Below are 18,555 nucleotides of genomic sequence, written 5' to 3' on the forward strand. Positions count from 1 at the left end.
TCTGCAGAATGGAGATTCTCCACTTCAAAGCATTTCTCCCACTTTTCACAGCCTATCATGCTTGGAAGAGAAAGCTGAAGAAGTGGGGAGACTTTGAAGATTAGAGGCTTTGAATAATCAGTGGTTAAAGGTGGTTTTAAAAAAAATCTTTGTTTTTACATGCTGATAACTAGAGTTTGTGCTTCATTCTCAACTACCTGAGAAGATTTGAGGTGGGTAGGGTGATATCTATTGCTTTAAAATTGTTTTCTTTTGAATATCTCAAATTCATATTTGAATATTTCAAAGTTATGAGGGTGACCTATATACAGTGGTACCTCTGGTTAAGTACTTAATTCATTCCGGAGGTCCACTCTTAACCTGAAGCACCACTTTAGCTAATGGGACCTCCCGCTGCCGCTGTGCCACCAGAGCACGATTTCTGTTCTTATCCTGAAGGAAAGTTCTTAACCTGAAGCATTATTTCTGGGTTAGCAGAGTCTAACCTGAAGCGTATGTAACCTGAGGTGTATGTAACCTGAGGTACCACTGTATATGACATATTCTACCTTGCTTTCTTAATGGAAACAGTGTCACCACAGTCCAGGAAATTAGCTAGCGGAGCAGCTATCTCCTGTTGGACATGTACAGTACTCCTTTCACTATGCATATTTTCCAATAGCTTTTGTGGAAATAGCAATAGTTTCCCCAATATTGTACAACAGTTCCTTCCCCCCACCCAACTGGGAAATGCTTACTCGGTGTCATACTTTTGATTGCTATCAAGAAGACTTCTACTGAAAGAGAAGTACTAACAACACACTAGTTCCTTGGATGGGAAAAGTAATCTGAAATCAGTTGTGCACAGTGTAGCCCTGAAATCTTGTCCCGAACCCCTGGCCTATCCGGTAGCAAGTCAGTATGTCAAGCCCAATGTTCAAAGTCCAGGGGTCAGCCCACGTAAGCAAAGTCCAAAGTCCAGGAAACACAGGGTTAGTCCAAGCAAGCCAAGTCTGGAACCCTGCAGTCAGAATACAGTCCAGAGTCAAATGGGAAGCACAGTCCCATAGAGGTCCAGGAACATCCAAGCCAAGGTCCATCGACATGGGCAGCTGAGCAGACACAGCACCTCAGCTCTGCTTCCCTTTTGCACTTTACATGCTGATTGCAGCATCTGGGCTTGATGAGGCAAGTGACCCTCACCTGCTCCCAGCCTGCTCCAGCTGAGGAATCACATACCTCCTCCCAGAGCTAGTGAGCCCCACCTGGCCAGCTAGGGAGCTGTGCTGTGGCCCTTGCCTGCCCAGCCTCCTGGAGTGTACTGCCTGCTGCTCCCTACAGATCAGAGCCTGCTGTGTTTGTGGAGACAAGGGCCCCTCTGGCCCTGGAGATGGGTCCTGCTGCTCTGGTTCCTGTGCACTGACCCCCATCACCCAGTGAGTATTCAGACGCCTCCTAAAAGTACTGTGCAGTAGACCAGCATGAGGTTATTGAAGAGAAGGGCCATAGCTCAGTGGCAGAGCCACCTGCTTTGTACAAGAAAGGTCCCAGGTTCAAATCCCAGCATCTGGGGGGGGGGGGAACCTGAAACTATGTAATAGAGCCATTACCATTACAGAGCAAGGTGGACCAGTTTTTGTAAGGGAGCTTCCTTCTATGTCAATCTGTACTCCCATTAAGAGGATTCTCGGCCCTGCTCAAATGCTAAATCGGTTTTCTGAACTGGATTAACAAGTAAAACTGCTTCTTTAACTTTAGCTAAATAGAGTCAGGAGCAAGTGATCACAGTAAATTCTTCTGGACACTGAAGGGAAGTGCTTAGCTAATTGCTCCTGTGGCGCCTCTTTGGGGGTATGTGGCAAGGGTTTGTGTTGCTGGGAGGCCATTTAGCAAATGATCTTATGGCAGCAGCAGAAAGGCACATGTGTCTTTCCCTCAGCACCTCTGCAGGGATACAACTTTTTATTTTATTTTCCCCTCCCTGGCCCCAAAGCCGCCTTTCTGAATGCTGAATGATATACCAATAGGTATCATTGTTATAATTTCTACTTCTCGTCATTCAAAACACATCCAGCCCAATGTTACCTGCTGCAGATTAACAAGGGTTTGCCTGGTAATCTGCAAGTTCAGGCACCATGTAACATGGGAAAGCCTGACCAATTGCTGTGGCCCCTAAACTTCACACTCGTTAGACAATGTGGCGGGGGGGGGGGGACGAGACAGCACACTTTCATTAATAGAAATGACCAGGCAGAACCATGGCAGAAAAACTATCAACTTGGAATTCTGTAATGGGCCATAGTCACCAAATGCACATATCATGCATCACCAGATTTGAAAGACCCATTAAACTGACATTTATATATTATGAGGCACCCTGCTTGAATTGAGTTTTCCCTTATAAATCAGTCACTAACACCAGTGCATTTACAATATTTCTGAATTGTAGTTCTCCAGTCTGGAGTGCCCGTGTCCATTTTTTTATTTTTTTGCAAAGGTCTCAGCATTAAATAATGCGCAAGGTAAATTTCTGTTTATGAGACAGCATGAAACTACATTAATTAAGCTTGCAGTTTGCCCTAGAATAATGTAGAGATTGCTCAAGTCTTATTTACCATCAGGTAACAGGTTTACCTTAAATTTAATATACACGGTTCTTAGAGCCCTGGTGCCTGTTCTCCCAAGGGAATCCACAAACAGGTCCATTTACATAGATGGGCAGCATAAGCTAACCTTAAGATGAGCATTTATATTAGTGCATACCCCTACTTTTTTGTTGTTTTTGTTCAGTCGTGTCCGACTCTTCGTGACCCCATGGACCAGAGCACGCCAGGCACGCCTATCCTTCACTGCCTCTCGCAGTTTGGCCAAACCCATGCCAGTAGCCTCGAGAACACTGTCCAACCATCTCATCCTCTGTCGTCCGCTTCTCCTTGTGCCCTCCATCTGCACAACCGCAATTGTTTCAGAACTGTTTGCTAGCTTTTCATTAGGATAAGGAAGCAATGATGGCTGGTGCCATTAGTTTGGATAGCTCCACCCCTGTAGAATTAACCTTGCTCCCCTTTGCTACAGGGATTGACTTACAGCTGTTGTGCAAAGGGAATGGTAAGAAATGCCTTTAAAAAGTCTCCACCCCCCCCCCCCCCAATTTTCTGACAGAAGGATCAGCAATATGCAGCTTAGGGATTTGCATAGGTATTGAATGACAAACTGCGTGCAAGGCTTGTGACAGAGAGCTGGAACTTCCTTACCTACTGGATCTTCTCACGCTGATAGGGGTGCAGAACATGTGTGAAGTAGAACACATTAGGAAAGTGTGGCTTTCCGGGAGTGTGATCATAAGGGGAACCGATATTGTTTGGTGGGTAGGGAAGGGCTGCTGTGTAAGTCCTGGATATAAGAGTATCAGAGCTCAGAGCAGTCATTAAAGATCCTGACAACTAGAAATGGTATGGATAGAGAGGCATTTTCCTTCACCGGTTGTAGCTCATTTGCTTTGCATAAAGAACGTCCCATGTTCAACCCCCAGCATCTTCAGGTAGAGCTGGGAGAGAACCCTATCTTATTTATTTATTTAAACATATTTTTATTAAAGATTTCTTGGTTTACAAAAGTATGTGCAATGTCTCTGTTTTCAAGTTACATTTTCTACAGATCAGTTTCATTTGTTGAGACATTAGTGTTACACTAGGAAGAAAAGGGGGGAAGAGGTGGAGGGGGCCATGGTGGGTGGGGGTGGGGGTGGGGTGGTGATGTTTCTATTTTACTTTAATGTATTTGTGGGGTTTTGTGTCAGCGTCGCTTGTGCAGGTTCTCTTTCCTATTCACTTGTGTTCCTTTGGTGGTGAGAAAGGTTGCGGTTCTAGGGTGTGGTTGTTTGTGGTGAATTTTGTTTTCATGCGTGAGTGGGGTGTGTGGGTGTTTTTGAATCAGGTTAGCCATATTGATTTGTATGCTGTTGGTGGATTCTTGTTGTTGTCTTGTTGGGCTGTGTGTGTGAGATAAAGGGAAGCCATACTATTTGGTACCATTGGTCCATGCTTACTCCTGACAGGTCTGGGAGAGAACCCTATCTGAGGTCCTGGAGAGCTGCTGCCTGTCGGTTTAAATAGACAGTAGATGGACTAAAGGTCTGGCTAAGAAATTAAAAAAACAGATTCCAGTGTTCCGAATGGCCCACACCATCTCTCGCTGTGTGGTTCTGTGATGCCACATTTTTTGAAATCTATCAACTCTCTTAATAAGCATAAAACTTTAGGAAAGGTCAGTCGGGGTAGGATAGAAATGGTTTCTTTGCATAAATAAAGGGGTTTTGTATTTCACTTGTTTAAAAATGCTGCCTCAGCAGCAGCAGCAAGATAACTTTCCCCTGCACTTCCACCCCTCTCCACGCCTACCCCCCCCCCCAGCTGCTTGATCACTTCTGGCCAGTTGCACTACCAGTACATTCCTCTGGGCTGGGCTGATATGCAGGGACATCAAATAGTATCCCTTTAGATGATGGAAAATATTATGGCTTGTTGTACACTTGCCACTTTTTAAATGTGATGTCTCGTTATCTGATGGCAGCCTTGCAATCCCCCCCCCCCAAATAAAACGTAGTGCAAGACATTCAAGATCCACAGCAAAATCCAAACTAGAATAAACAGCGGTCAGGAGCAGATCAAAGCCCCAGAGGTGCTCAAAGAAGGAAGATGAAAGATAATTCTGCTTGTATCTGAAAAAGGTTGGGGAGGATAAAGCAATACTCAAAAGATGTGCTCTATGTCTATATGGTGCAGTTTCATACCTTATATTTGTAAGTCTGATTATTATAAAATATGGTGGAGTGAACTGTGCTTCCTTCTTCCACATCCAGTTAAACAAAAAACCCTTTGTGACTCTTATTTGTACTGCCTTTAATACCCCACCTTCCCTAGAATGGTCACTTCTGTTTAATTCCCTTTGTTACAGTAACAATAAGCAGAAATTAATTGTAACCACTAGGGGTCAGAATTTGCATCTATGGTGAGCAATTGTGTTCTTAGCCAATCCAGGACTCGCTTGGTTATGCAATGTGATTTGTTTCCTCAATCTGAAGCCAGCTTTGTGCATGAGCAGACAGAATGACTGGCAAGCCTTTTGGTCTTTTTCTGAGCTCCGGAAACCATAGTAAATAAGGAACTTTAGATAACCACAGTCATATTTGTCCATTCTTCTCCTGCTCCCTGGTTTAAATTCATGTGGCCTGAGGCGGCTTGTCTGTTTGCAATGTGTTTCACGTTTCTGTTCTTTTAAAACTTTAGCTCCTCTTTTGCCGCCTAGGGCAATAGCTGGGCAAACTGCTAAGCTGTGCACTCCCATAAAAATTAAGTTTGCTACTTGGAAACGTTTTAAGAACATAATACACTTAAGAGATCCAGCTGGATCAGGCTGAAGGCCAATCTAGTCCAGCATCCTGTTCTCACAGTGGCCGACCAGATGCCTGTGGGAAGCCTGCAAGCAGTACATCAACACAACAGTACTCTGTGATTCCCAACTTGTATTCAGAAGCAGCACACTGACATCATGATCGGTCTTATTTAGACTTATAGCCTTATTTGCCATGAATATGCATTACTGTCAGCACTCAAATGGCATAAAACACAATAAAACTATAATAACAAAATTTAAAAGCATTTACAAGCAGATAAACAGCAAATAATGGAAGTTTCCAAGCACAATTCAAAGTGTTGGTGCTGACCTTTAAAGCCCTAAACAGCCTCAGCCCAGGAGGGTCTTCACCCCCATCGTCTAGCCCTGATACTCAGGTCCAGCTCCAAAGTCCTTCTGGCATTTTTACCACTGCGAGAAGTGAAGTTACAGGGAACCAGGCAGAGGACCTTCTTAGTAGCCCTCTGAAGTAGAGCTTCATGGCCGAGTCAGATTTGAACCCTGGTCTCTCAGGTCCTGGTCCAACACTCTAACCACTCTTTTCCATGCTAGAAAATGCTTCATGTTTGCGATGGAGAATATGGCTTGTGGGCATTGGTCATTTCTCAAACCTTGTCATCTCTTAAACTGAGTTCAGTCTGCACTATGTGTGTGTGTCAACAATACCAGCTTAAATATGAAGAGCCTGATTTCATACCGGTATATAATTTATTTACAAATAGTCAGGGGTTCTACAGCATTGTAATTCTAGCAGCAATACTGTTGGGAGACAGTTCAGGATTGAGGACAAACCTATTGCTGCCAATCCTAGGTTTTTGTTTTTGTTTTTAACTGTTGTTGTTATCATCATCATCATCATTATTTCGCAGAGGAAAGGCTCAAGTGCATCATAAGAACCCCTCATCTACAAGTATTACCCATTTATTCTAATGGAGGGAGCACATCTCTGCAAGCATTATTTGCACAATTGATGGAACAGATCTGTGCTCACATTACTTTGCACGTGTGGATTTTTATCTGTACTGAAGTTAAAGGGGTACCCTGGGTACATTAAAAGGGATATACCACCCCAATTCATCTGCACCATGTGTGAGTAAAAGTAGGCTAGCTGAATAATGGCCTAATATGAACATGGGTACTGTATGCTGGGGCTAAATTGTGCCTGTCATCCAATTGGGAAAGAGGGGCTGCATTCAGCTCCCCATGAACAGATAATCTCTGCTCCTCACAAACAGATGCTTGGCTATTGGCCATGGCTATGTACATGAAGACTGGGATCATGGTGTCTTCTGTTGATATGATCAATTTATGTAAAAATAGCACCAAATGTTTTGTTTGTGGAGATTGCATTCCCTTTCACAGCAATGCATCCAACAATGTATAAGCAAAATCTCTATTCTCTCGAAGTCACACTCGCCCATAGAGAAACAACAATATCCTTGACAGAACATGAGACACACTGAACCTTACAAAATTAGCTAGCACATCTTGAAGCAGCAGGCTTATTAACAGCAGCTGAAGCTGGAAATCTTGCACAAGGCCAATCACTTGCAGATGAGCACAGCAGAGAAATAAATGCTCCTTTTCTGCATAGATTAAACATCTGACAGATGAATTTTTCAGGGACACGTTCAGAGGGAGCATGATAATTGCAGCTGTATAGCTTATGCAGCAATAATTAATGGCTGCGCTCACTTCATTTCAATGTTCCGTTTTTCTGAAATGGTGCAAATGGTTCAAGCAAAGGTCTTAATCTTTGTCGTTTCAAATGGCATCGCTCTGAAAGTTAGTACGGTATTCTATAGGAAGTCAATGGACTGGAGGCAAAGTATATTTTCAACATGGAGTAAAAATGTGTTAATTGCTCCTGAAATTAGAGGTTAGTGAATAGAAAGAACGTTTCTGTCATTTGTGCAAATCTGATATTGCTTTGTAGATCCTAAATACAGTATTTAAGACTTAACTGATCTGTTGCAAAGTGGAGCTGCTTTCCAGTGATTGCTCTTTCTCTGTACTGTGTGAAGCACCAGCTCAAGTGGCATAAAATGTTATGAAAAGGTTAGTATTTATGAAGCAGGACTTTGTGTAACTTAATCCTTTTAAGATCCCTGTGTGTATCTAGGGTGAGACAACGGGGAATAATAATTTGCAGTAGGTAACCATCCCAAAATGATTGTAAGGAACATTGGACCACACGGTCTAACTACCTTTGTGGTTTCATACCATGCTATGAAGTACTCACAATCTTATTTTATTCCCAGAAGTTAGCATTTTTTTCTTCACATTTTTGCTGTGATGCGTAACCATGTTCTTGGCTGCGAGCATTAATTTCATTGCTTTGCAAGGAGCTATTGGTGAGCTTAAGACGGGATGGGGAATTTTTTTCAGCCCGATTGTCACATTCTCTTATTGTGGCCAACTTTCCAGTGGTGGGTGTGGCCAATGCAAAGCAGATGGGCTAGACTTGGCACTGGGTGGGGCAGCCCTCAAGGCGACTTTTCGTTTTTATTGGGGGGGGGGAGGATAGATGTGGCCCTGTGTCACCTCTAGTCTCATCCTCATAGGAAGCTTGAGTTGTTGACATTCCAAACTCTGAATAGCTGGGAAAAAAGTGCTCTAGAATGTAGTTTAATAAAAATAAATGTTACATATCACAGCCAATCTCCAGAATTATCTTACATTTCTTCAAGTGGGAAGCTTTGGTTGTACAATAAACTATGTAAGCTACTTGGGATGAAGTGTGGCAGGGGGAGAGAGAACTGAACGGAAACAGAATCAGGAGCAACTAGTTTTGCCTAGAGCATTTATTATTATTATTAGAATGAGTAACTTTTGAAAATATATATAGCCTTTATATGGCTCTGGTTTGTATGGGTGGAGCACAGAACAATGCCTTTGATAGCTTGCATCAGAATATGACTCATTCTGTCATATGATCTGCTTCCTATTTTTCTTTCTTTCTGCATGCACTTCCAGTGCTCTGTTCTATCTGTGGAAATGACTACATCGACTCCTCTCGTGATATTTTAAAAATGGCATGCACATAAAGGGCTGCTTCCTTTGGTCTAGGAGGACCTAGGCAGCAGACTGAATTGGTTTATTAGCACTGTGCATAAAATCTAAATCCTATGTCTTTTTACATTGGAATGGGCTCAATTGAACTCAGTAGGAGTTAGGATGCATATTTCTAGTAGTAGTTCCTATTGCAGCTGAAATACCAGTTTAAGTGCTGTTCTGCACCTTTTCCTTCCTCTTGCCTTTCCGTGTGTTTTTTTTTGCATGCGGAAAATCCCAATTTCAACTGTAAGCATCTCCAGGTAGGACTGGGAGAGACATTTGTCTGGAAACCTGTTAGCCATATGATCCTGTTGCTTGTCTAGGCATCAGAATTGGCACTTGACTTGGCTGTCTATAAATGGTATTTTATTTAAGGTATGTGTGTGTGTTTAAAGAGATTGTGTCAAAAATTTGGTGAATATTGACATCCACAGAATGGATGTGGACCATTGTGCAATTGCTTGTCAAGGGACACCGGAATATTCACAAAATATGTGAGGAATACTTGTGAGCATAAATACTCACATTTTGGACATTTACTGTAATATTCATCCACACAAAGGTGAGTGTGGTATGTGTATGCCTGTGTCCCCTTGTAAGTGTGTGGCACACAATTTGCAGGAAGTTTGTGCTGGGTATACGAGTGAAGGGCAGTCTCTGAGATCTGATTTATTGCTTCACATCTACCACATGTTGCTTTTAAAGCATTAAAGTGTACAACTTTAATCCTGAGAACTGAAGTTCTTCCCTCGCAGAGCTGTAATTCACACTGCCTTTATCAAACTGCAACTCCCAGGATTTTTGGGGAGAAGCAATGTATGTTGGCAGCGCTTTAAAGCTATGGTGTGGATCTGTCCCAGCATCTGGAGGATTATAACACAAGCCAGAAGAGCAGTCAGCTGTATGTGTATTTTTAGAACTGAAAATAATAAGATTTTATGTACATGCTGAAAAGTAATTTGTTTTGTCATGCTACGGCTATCATGTGATTATCCGGTACGTTTCAGCACCTCGGGACTGGAACTCAGTCTCACAGAAACAGGAATCTTTGAAAACTCCCTGGGGTTGATATTTTAATAGTCTTCCTGTTTCTTTTCTGATGCTTGTGCCGGGTAAAATAACTCTCCAGTAAATTGTGTTATTTCTGCAACAGCTCTAGGAAATGAAATACATAGACACAGGGATTGCCATATAGAATAATGAGGCTGTGTGAAAGCAAAGGGAAGGGAAAACCTAACCAAACCTGGAAATCACTAAAGATCCCAGGAGGGGTTCGGTTGGGTCCTGATGGAAGTACAAAGGGGGACCAGCGTCAAAAATGACAGCTACCTGCAACTGATTGTAATCAGTGGAAGATGCAAATGTTAAGAACTCTATCACCAATGTTTAACTCTCCACCCCACCAAGTTAGAATCTGCTTTTGCAAATGCTACACATGGAATTGAGGTCCATTACTTAGCTGAGTGCATTATCCAGCATGTCTATGAAGTTTAGCAACATGTTTCTGTGTCTGCAGGTAAACTGATGCAGATGCTAAACAGAGCTGTAAGAAAGTGGAACACGCAAAGGTGACATGAAACACACATGCCCACTAGAATATAATGTGTGCAGTACTTACTAGGATGCAGCCTGTGATCCTCGTGCACAGATCGGCTTTTGTTTGATCGTCGTATCTGAGGTCCTGTTTTCTTTGTAATATAAGCGGGATGCAAATAGGACTGACAAGAACAGAACAGGGAATTATTACCCTGCTTGTTATGAAAAATGCATGGTTCCTTCCACTCTTCAATCTAATTTAAAAACAATTTAAGCTGCATTCCCAACCCTCTTACTTGGGATTAAGCCCCTTTGAATTAAACAGGACTTACTTCTGAGTGGACATGGTTAGGATTGCGCCATTAGACAGATTTCTGTTTCTAAAATAAAAGTAGGACTGAGGTTTGTTAACAAATTAAAACAGTAAGAGGTGATGGCATGATTAAATGGCACAATGTATTAATTTTATAGCATATTTATGGCCAAACAAAGGCATTCATTCATTCAGTTAGCAACTCTGCAAATAGTTTTTAAGAAGTATTGATCTGGATCCAAAAGAAACCAAAATCCAAAAAGCAACAGGTGTGAGGCCTCCAATTTGGATTGTGACTCAGCAGAGAGCAAAAGGCTAAAGATCCTGTACGTACCATGTCAGGATTCCAGTCTGTATCAGGCTCTGCAGGCCTGCCATTTACATTTTTTTAAAAAGCCATTGAAAATGTTAATTGTATCCAGCTTGGCTGTTCTTGACACAGGAAGGGAGGGAAAGGAGCAGGTAAATGGTATCATGTCCAAAATGGTGTTACCTAGAGTTTGGCTATTATTAACACAGGGCAGGAAGGAAATGGACAATGGGATGAGGGATGCCATGCTTTCTGGTCTTTTGATGCCCCTTCATGGCTGAGTGGAGATTTGAATCCTGGCCTCCCAGGCCAAGGGACCCCAAAACAGTGTACAAGGAAAGAAAACTCACATTTAACAACACCAAGACAAAGTTAAGCACAAGACGACAAAAGAAAAACAAAAGCAACCACCACGGGGCCAAAGAGCTACCTGAGAGGAGGGAGCAAACCCATTGATATCCATCAGCCTTTCATCAACTTCCTCAAGTTTAGCAGGTGAGGAGCAAGAGAGGCCTCTCATGGGAGGGAATGCTGCAGCTAAGAAGGCTTGCATGCTCACTAACTGCACCGCAATCAGAGCCTTAAACAGATCAATGGGTGGGCAAGATTGTGGGGTGGGGGGCAGATAGCTCTTAGGGGGGAAAAGTCCATTTCAGGCTATGGCAAGTTGCTAGGAGGAGGAAAAAAGTTTACTGAAACGGACCAGATCAGCCAAACCAGGACTAGGTTAAATGGGGGAAGGGTTGTAGCTTCACTTTCAAAAGGTCCCAAATTCAGTCTCTGGCATCTCCATGTAAGAAAGACTGTACCAGTGTTGAAAATACTGAGCTCGATGGACCAATGGTTTAAGACAGCTTTCTATATGTTCCTATTGGAAAAGTGGATGTTGTGCTGACTTGAAGGGCAGGGCTTGTACTCTTGCTACACAGCTTCATGTAGTGATGGATGACAGGCATTTGACCATATGCCTGCTCTCAAAATGTCAAGAGAAAGGCAGCTGGAGCTTTGCAGTGCTGCAGAGGAAACACAAACCGTTAACTTGAAAGATCAAAACAGATGCAGGATGTCTTTCATAATGAGGAATGCTTGCAAGACATAGCTAAGAAGACGGCATATCTTTCCATACCGTTGATTGTAGAACAATGCAAGGAGAAGGAACGAGGCCACCTGCAAGGCAACAATGGGATGCCTGCTCATAGAATGGAATGAGGAGAGGAATATATGAGTTCCAGTGTCATGGTATGCTTACCATAACAGCTAATCCAGACCTGGAAAGAAGAAAACATGGAGACATGCATAAACAGGGCTGTGCTATCTTACAACTGAATGCCTAGAATTTGTCTTGGGTGAGCAATTTAGTATACACAGGATCACAGCATACCGGTACCTTTATAGAGAGAAGACTCAGGATTGTGAAGACTGACTTAAAACTAAAGCATGCTAGTAATACTTGGCAAATTCTCAGAAGTGGGAGGAAAGGAAAGAGGGAAGGAAGTGGTTGTGGGGGCCACATAGCTCTTTGCATTTTCCCCAAATTAGCAAAAGCAAAGCGTACTATATAAAATAAGTGAATGTGCTGATTTATAATTAATTAACACAGGCTCTAGACTCCAGCATTTCTTTATCAGGTATTTTTGTTAAGCCATGGAATTCAGAGGCCTGCATTAGAAGCAGAGGCATCTTGAGCTTTGTGACCAATCCACCCAACCATTCCTCCTTCTGCAGAAGTGTTTCTATGGCCTCCATTATGAAATGGAGCTTCCTTGCCCAACTTTTTCTACATTATTCGGCATTTGCCATCCTGTCACTTGACAAGGTCGTGTAGAAGAGGGAAGCCTTGTCAGTTTTATTGACACCCCACCATCCTTTCCCCACTCTGACAATGGTTAAAGATCAGCAACTTTTAATGTATCTGTGATATTGAGATGGCTCTTCCTTTTTTCTTTTTACCAAAAAACAAAAAAACAAAAACAAAAAACCCCAAAAAAACTGCTGCTCCAGAGAAGCGGACACGGGGCAATGGATTCAAACTACAAGAAAGAAGATTCCACCTAAACATTAGGAAGAACTTCCTGACAGTGAGAGCTGTTCGGCAGTGGAATTTGCTATCAAGGAGAGTGGTGGAGTCTCCTTCTTTGGAGGTCTTTAAGCAGAGGCTTGACAGCCATCTGTCAGGAATGCTTTGATGGTGTTTCCTGCTTGGCAGGGGGTTGGACTGGATGGCCCTTGTGGTCTCTTCCAACTCTATGATTCTATGAAAACCCAACAACCCTTAACCATTTCATTGGAGACTAAAGAGTAAAAATATGAAGGAAATGGTGGTGGAATGCAGGAAGGAAGGTTGTACGCTCTTAAACTGTCACCAACCACATCATGATGGGATTGCATCCAATAATAGTTGCAAGGTATTATTGGCCAGCATCCAAAGTAACCAGGTGTGAGGTTTACTCTCCAAATTGGAAGGTGTTTGGTGAAGCAGGAAAAGTGCAAGTTGCTGATGGTAGTAATATATGTTAATGTAGGTGGGGGAAGATTCCCAAATGATAATTTTTATGTGCTTGGAATTGCACGTGCAGTTTTGAATTTAGTTAGGTCCCAGCTTCTGGGTGTGGCTTTTTTATAGCTTGAAGTATTCCTACACAGCACCCACTTGCTCACGTGCTTGTGGTTACTTGTCCAGTTGGGGCTATGCATGTTAAAGCCTGCTTTTGCAAATGCAGACTGCAGACTGGATTGAGGCGTATATGTTTTCAGTGTCTCCACCTGTCCACGAACCAGTTTGCCTTGCAGATACACATCATAAACTACTTTGAATTGTAAATAGCTGGGCAGAAGTCATGAAAACAATAGACACCTTTCGCCAGAAAAAAAAAATTAGTTCATTCGTTCTTTAAATAAGTAGCTTGCTGTTTGCAGCTCCCATTTACTTTAATGTAAATGCAGCCTTTTACACGCATAACCCTCACTGTAGTCACTGAACTGTCAAACCTTAGGGGCCAGCACTTCAGAGACAGTTCAGAATGGATGACAGAGAACAGCACCATTTCAAAAGTAAAATATAGTATCTGAATTGTGCTGTATTATTCTTTCAGAGTTAGAGTTACAGAGTTTAGGTCTGATGGTATTTTTTTCACAGGCACTAGAGAATAGGAATGATCTGCTGATATTCTGAATAGTGGACACTTGGCAAAAAGAAAGGAAAAAAGTTATTTCTAGGTAAATCTGCATATAGTAACTAGGAGAAAAACATGTTGAAATTCAATGGCACTTCCTTCTTAATTGACATGTATAGATTTCACAGGAAATTTTAGTCAGAGAACCAAATATTATTTGTAACTATTATGGAACTAAAATAGTTGGAACATGCGATCCTGGGGCTCTTTCATCTTTCTTAGTCTCATTGCCATCTCTGTCAAATTCTGGTTGATATGATAGCGATCAAACGTTTTGTGAAAATCCGTGCTTACAGCTTACAGTATCTTGACATGTCCGAATTGGCAAAATGTCTTGGAAAACCCAGATGTATGGTTGTTCAACATTTTTGGTGTGTTTCCTAAAAAAAAAAGCTCAGGAATGTTACTTTTTGAAATATGGCAACCGCAACCAGGACCATCTTTAGCAGATGCGGTGCCGGGGTGCAAATATCCGCCCAGCGCCCCCAAATTACCACAGATAGTGGGGGTAGGGGCGTGTGAAGCTGTGCACTGCCAGCCGGGGGGGGGCAACTCTCCACCATTCCGCTGCGGGAGAGTAATCCCTGCAGAGGCTTGGGAGGGAAGCTGCACCCCACCAACCATATGGTTGGCGGGGCGCAGCTTCCAGCCTAAGCCTCTGCAGGGATCGCTCTCCTCCTGCGGAGGCCTGGGAGGCAAGCTGCACGCCCGCCAGCCATATGGATGGCGGGGGGCAGCTGGTGGGCGTGCAGGGAAAGGGGAGGCCGCCGGCAAAGCCTCACAGCTCCCCCACTCACTGGGGCGCCCCTGAGAGGCCAGTGCTCTGGCGCGACACACCACTAAGCCCTATGGGAATGACGGCTCTGACCACAACAGTATGGCAGTATGTGCATTGCAGTGTGCAGGCATTTCATGCACGATTCATGCCCATATCTAGGATGTTCATCCTACATTTTCCTAGAAATGTCATGTGAAATGCTAATGGGAGTTTGCTTCTATTCAGGTCTGTAGCCTTCTTGCCATGTTTTAAGTTGTCCTAGTTGTTGCTCTTGTTGTGATTACTTTCTTAAATGATGAATCACATTTCATATGGTGCAGCACTATTTTGCCATTGATGACCTTTCTGTCCATTAACAGTTGGTGAACATTCCAGAGTTGTCAATGGAACGTCACATCAGACCACCCAACAAAAACAAAGAGGGAAAGAGTTGAATCAGCTGCTGTCTGTAAATAGATTTGTAACAAAAGGAATGTTTAGTAATACAGGGATAGTTCTGTGATACTCTTACACACCACCTTTTCATTCATCACTGAGAAATTTTGGCACTGCAACTTTGAAAGTGCAGCGAATTGATTTTAAAAATAGTTATTCCAGTCACTGTCCAGATTTTCAGGGTTCTGTTCCAACTCTTATTTCCCCCCAAATTGCTGCCATTCATATAATTGTGCTCTCGGAAGAAGATAAGATAGGTAAGAAAATAAAGTAGGTAAGATTTTTTTTTTGCTTTTGGTTACACAACTGATAGCAGTTTCTGTCTTGTACAGCTGGGTTACATATCCAGCTTTCTAGATTTTAGAGTTAAATTCCACAATTAAAAGTAATAAATTTCCATCATATCACTCTCTTCCCAACTCAGTGTCAATTTGAAAAAAAAAAGTTTTATGTATCATGCATTAGCAATTGGTCACTGAAAATAGTGGAATGAAATATGATGCCATGTTCTGGAAGATCTTCATGTTTATGTACACATAGCTCACTTGTATTAAGGAAAACACATGTATAAGCTTATAGGCTACAATCCTATACCCTATACACACTTACCCGGACTTAAGGCCCATCAAACTCAATACGACATACCTCTGAGTAGGCATCGCATTGTTATTCCTCAGAAATATTAGAGGGCATGACTGAAAGAGGCCTTTGTTGCTAGAACCCATACTATAGAGCTGCTGCTAATGGGGCTGATGTTAGAAAGATGGACCACTGACAATTAAATACATGCATCAGAAATTATCAGTAAAAATATTCTAGCCACTTATATTTCTGTGATTGCAGAGCCCTCTCTATACATATAGGTCATAGTATGCTATCTTAGCTAGGGTCAAATCAGTGTTCTACATATATCCCCCCCCCCTTTTTTTAAAAAACACACCAATGGCCCTGTCAGGATGATTCAGAGGAAATATGCAGGAAGCAGAGGCATTAAGGAGTGATTCATTCACCTCCTGTTATTCACTCCCACATTCCAGTATTTTGTGAATTGTAGACACCCTGCTTATAAGGATGAGCAGTTTGTAAATGTATTGGCTAGACAATAATGCACCTTACATAAACCTGGCAAATGTGTGTATGTGTGCACATGTGTGTGTTTTAATCTAAGTTGTTCAGTCATTCAGTCCTGTCTGACTCTTCGTGACCCCATGGGCCAGAGCACACCAGGCACGCCTGTCTTTCACTGCCTCACGCAGTTTGGTCAGACTCATGTTGGTAGCCTCGAGAACACCGTCCAACCATCTCGTCCTCTGTCGTCCCCTTCTCCTTGTGCCCTCAATCTTTCCCAGCATCAGGGTATTTTCCAGGAAGTCTTCTCTTCTCATGAGGTGGCCAAAGTATTGGAGCCTCAGCTCTAAGTATAATATACTTATTCAGAAATACGTTTTACAGGTTAAGTATCCTTAATATACAGTGGTATTTCGCTTTTCAATCATAATCCGTTCCAGAAGACCATTTGAGTTCTGAAATGTTCAAAAACCAAAAAACTCAATAGCTGACAGCTAGGCCTCAGGATCTTGCACTGAGCAGAAGCTGCGTGGCATGTTTGACTTCCGAGGCGTGTTTGAAAACGGAAGCATTTACTTCCAGGTTTACAGCGTTTGAAAACTGAAATGTTCGTCAGTGAAGACATTAAAAAACCGAGGTACCATTGTATTACAGAGGATGCTTACTTTTCAATATGTAAGAAATTCTTCCTTAATTCCAGAATAAGCAAGTAGCACTCGTATTTCTTTTTATCAAGCAATCTTTCCCAATGTCTTTTCTTTTCTTGGAACTACTTGTATAATGATATAACCTCTTAAAACTGAGGAACTGAACTAATGTTCCTCAGCCATGCTAACAACCTATTTATTAGTTTATTATTACCAGACTTCAAAAATACACTCCACACTGGTGAGTTGGCCAGTGTGGGCTGCTGATCATTATGCTACCATGTTCTACACATGCGGGGCTCTTTTTCAGCCGGAACTCAGTTCCAGCACGTCTCAGGTGGGTGGGTGCCATTGCCATTATAAGAGAACATAGACAGACTACAACGATAGTTTGACAACCAGATTTCGTCGTTACTTTTAGCACCAATAGTTGCTCTGTAAATGCTTTCTACTTCTCAATAAAAATAAGGTTTAAAATATCCTTGCCTTCTTGGAGATGGGCAGGCAGGGTGGAGGCTGCTGCTGAGAGTAGTTTATGACAACAAACTTTCATTGTAGTCCACTTTTCATATTTCCACAACACTGTCATGCTATTATTCGAACATTTCAGAGGTTGAGGAGGAGGTTTATCACTGTTCACATCTCCCAGCAATGCCACTGTTCCTATGCTACGTTTTTGGGGTAGGGATGGTGCTGAAAAAAGGCTGCTTACAAGAACCCTGCAATGTCCCCCCACATTTTGATAGTGGTTTGCAAGAACTCTGCCACACAGCCACAGTTAATAGCCCCATATTGCTGCTGTTGTTGGCATCCGTCTGTCGGGGGGGGGGGGAATGGAGGAGTGTACCTTCAGAAGTGAAGTCAAACCATTGGAGTTACAGTCAGTGCTTTTTTCTTGGGGGGGGGGGACACAGGGGTACGCATACCCCCAAACATTTTGTGAATCTTTGTACTCTTGTCCATTTACTGCATTTATTTCCCCCAATTTGAACTATACAATGGTGATTTTCTTGAGCCAGAATGAGAGTATCCCTAATTGTTTTTTAATAAAAAGAAGCACTGGTTACAGTGCCTACTGTGGCTGTAGAGACCAATATGGGAGAGACATGTTTTGTTGCAGCTGGGGCAGACGAAGGCATCTGGTTGTGCTGGTGGAGATGCACCATGGCATTTCTTCTCTCTGCACTCCTCTCAGTGATCATTCCTTGTCTGGTCACTATAGTGGATACACAACTTGTCTATCTGTCTCCAGGCACTGCAATAATCTTTAAGGGATTCCTGTATTGCAGACAGGACTGAGGGAGCAAGGTAGTGGCTTACAGCAACCCTGCAAGATAGCCTCCAGCTGTTTTGGGACAATTACCACCATCCCTGACCACCGGTCCTGTGAGCTAGGGATGATGGGAGTCGTAGTCCCAAAACAGCTGGAGGGCCAAGTTTGGCCATGCCTACCTTAGGGGTATCTCCATATTGCACTTTGAGATGGGTGTTTTGTATTATGACGATATGCATTTAAAAAAAAACACAACAACAACAACAACAACGCTATTTCAAGTGCACTCAATTCAGCCAACGGTGTTGCTATGAATGAGTTATCAACGCTCTGCAGCAAGAGTTATCCTGGTTAACTGTCACCGCCACCGCTCCCTCAGTCAAAAGCAGTGGTCAACCAAGTGCAGGCGCGGCTGGGCTCCGCTCGCTTCCACGCAGACACATTACGCGGCTACCACATTCTAAATGGAAACGGAAGCCAGGGCGTGTGTGTTTGTGTGTAACGTTCCAACTCTATGGTGTTACTCTAGCCTTTCAGTTTCTATGATTCTTCATTCCACGAAGGAGCAATG

Source organism: Lacerta agilis, chromosome 2 (assembly GCF_009819535.1).
Source record: "Lacerta agilis isolate rLacAgi1 chromosome 2, rLacAgi1.pri, whole genome shotgun sequence".
NCBI lineage: Eukaryota > Metazoa > Chordata > Lepidosauria > Squamata > Lacertidae > Lacerta > Lacerta agilis.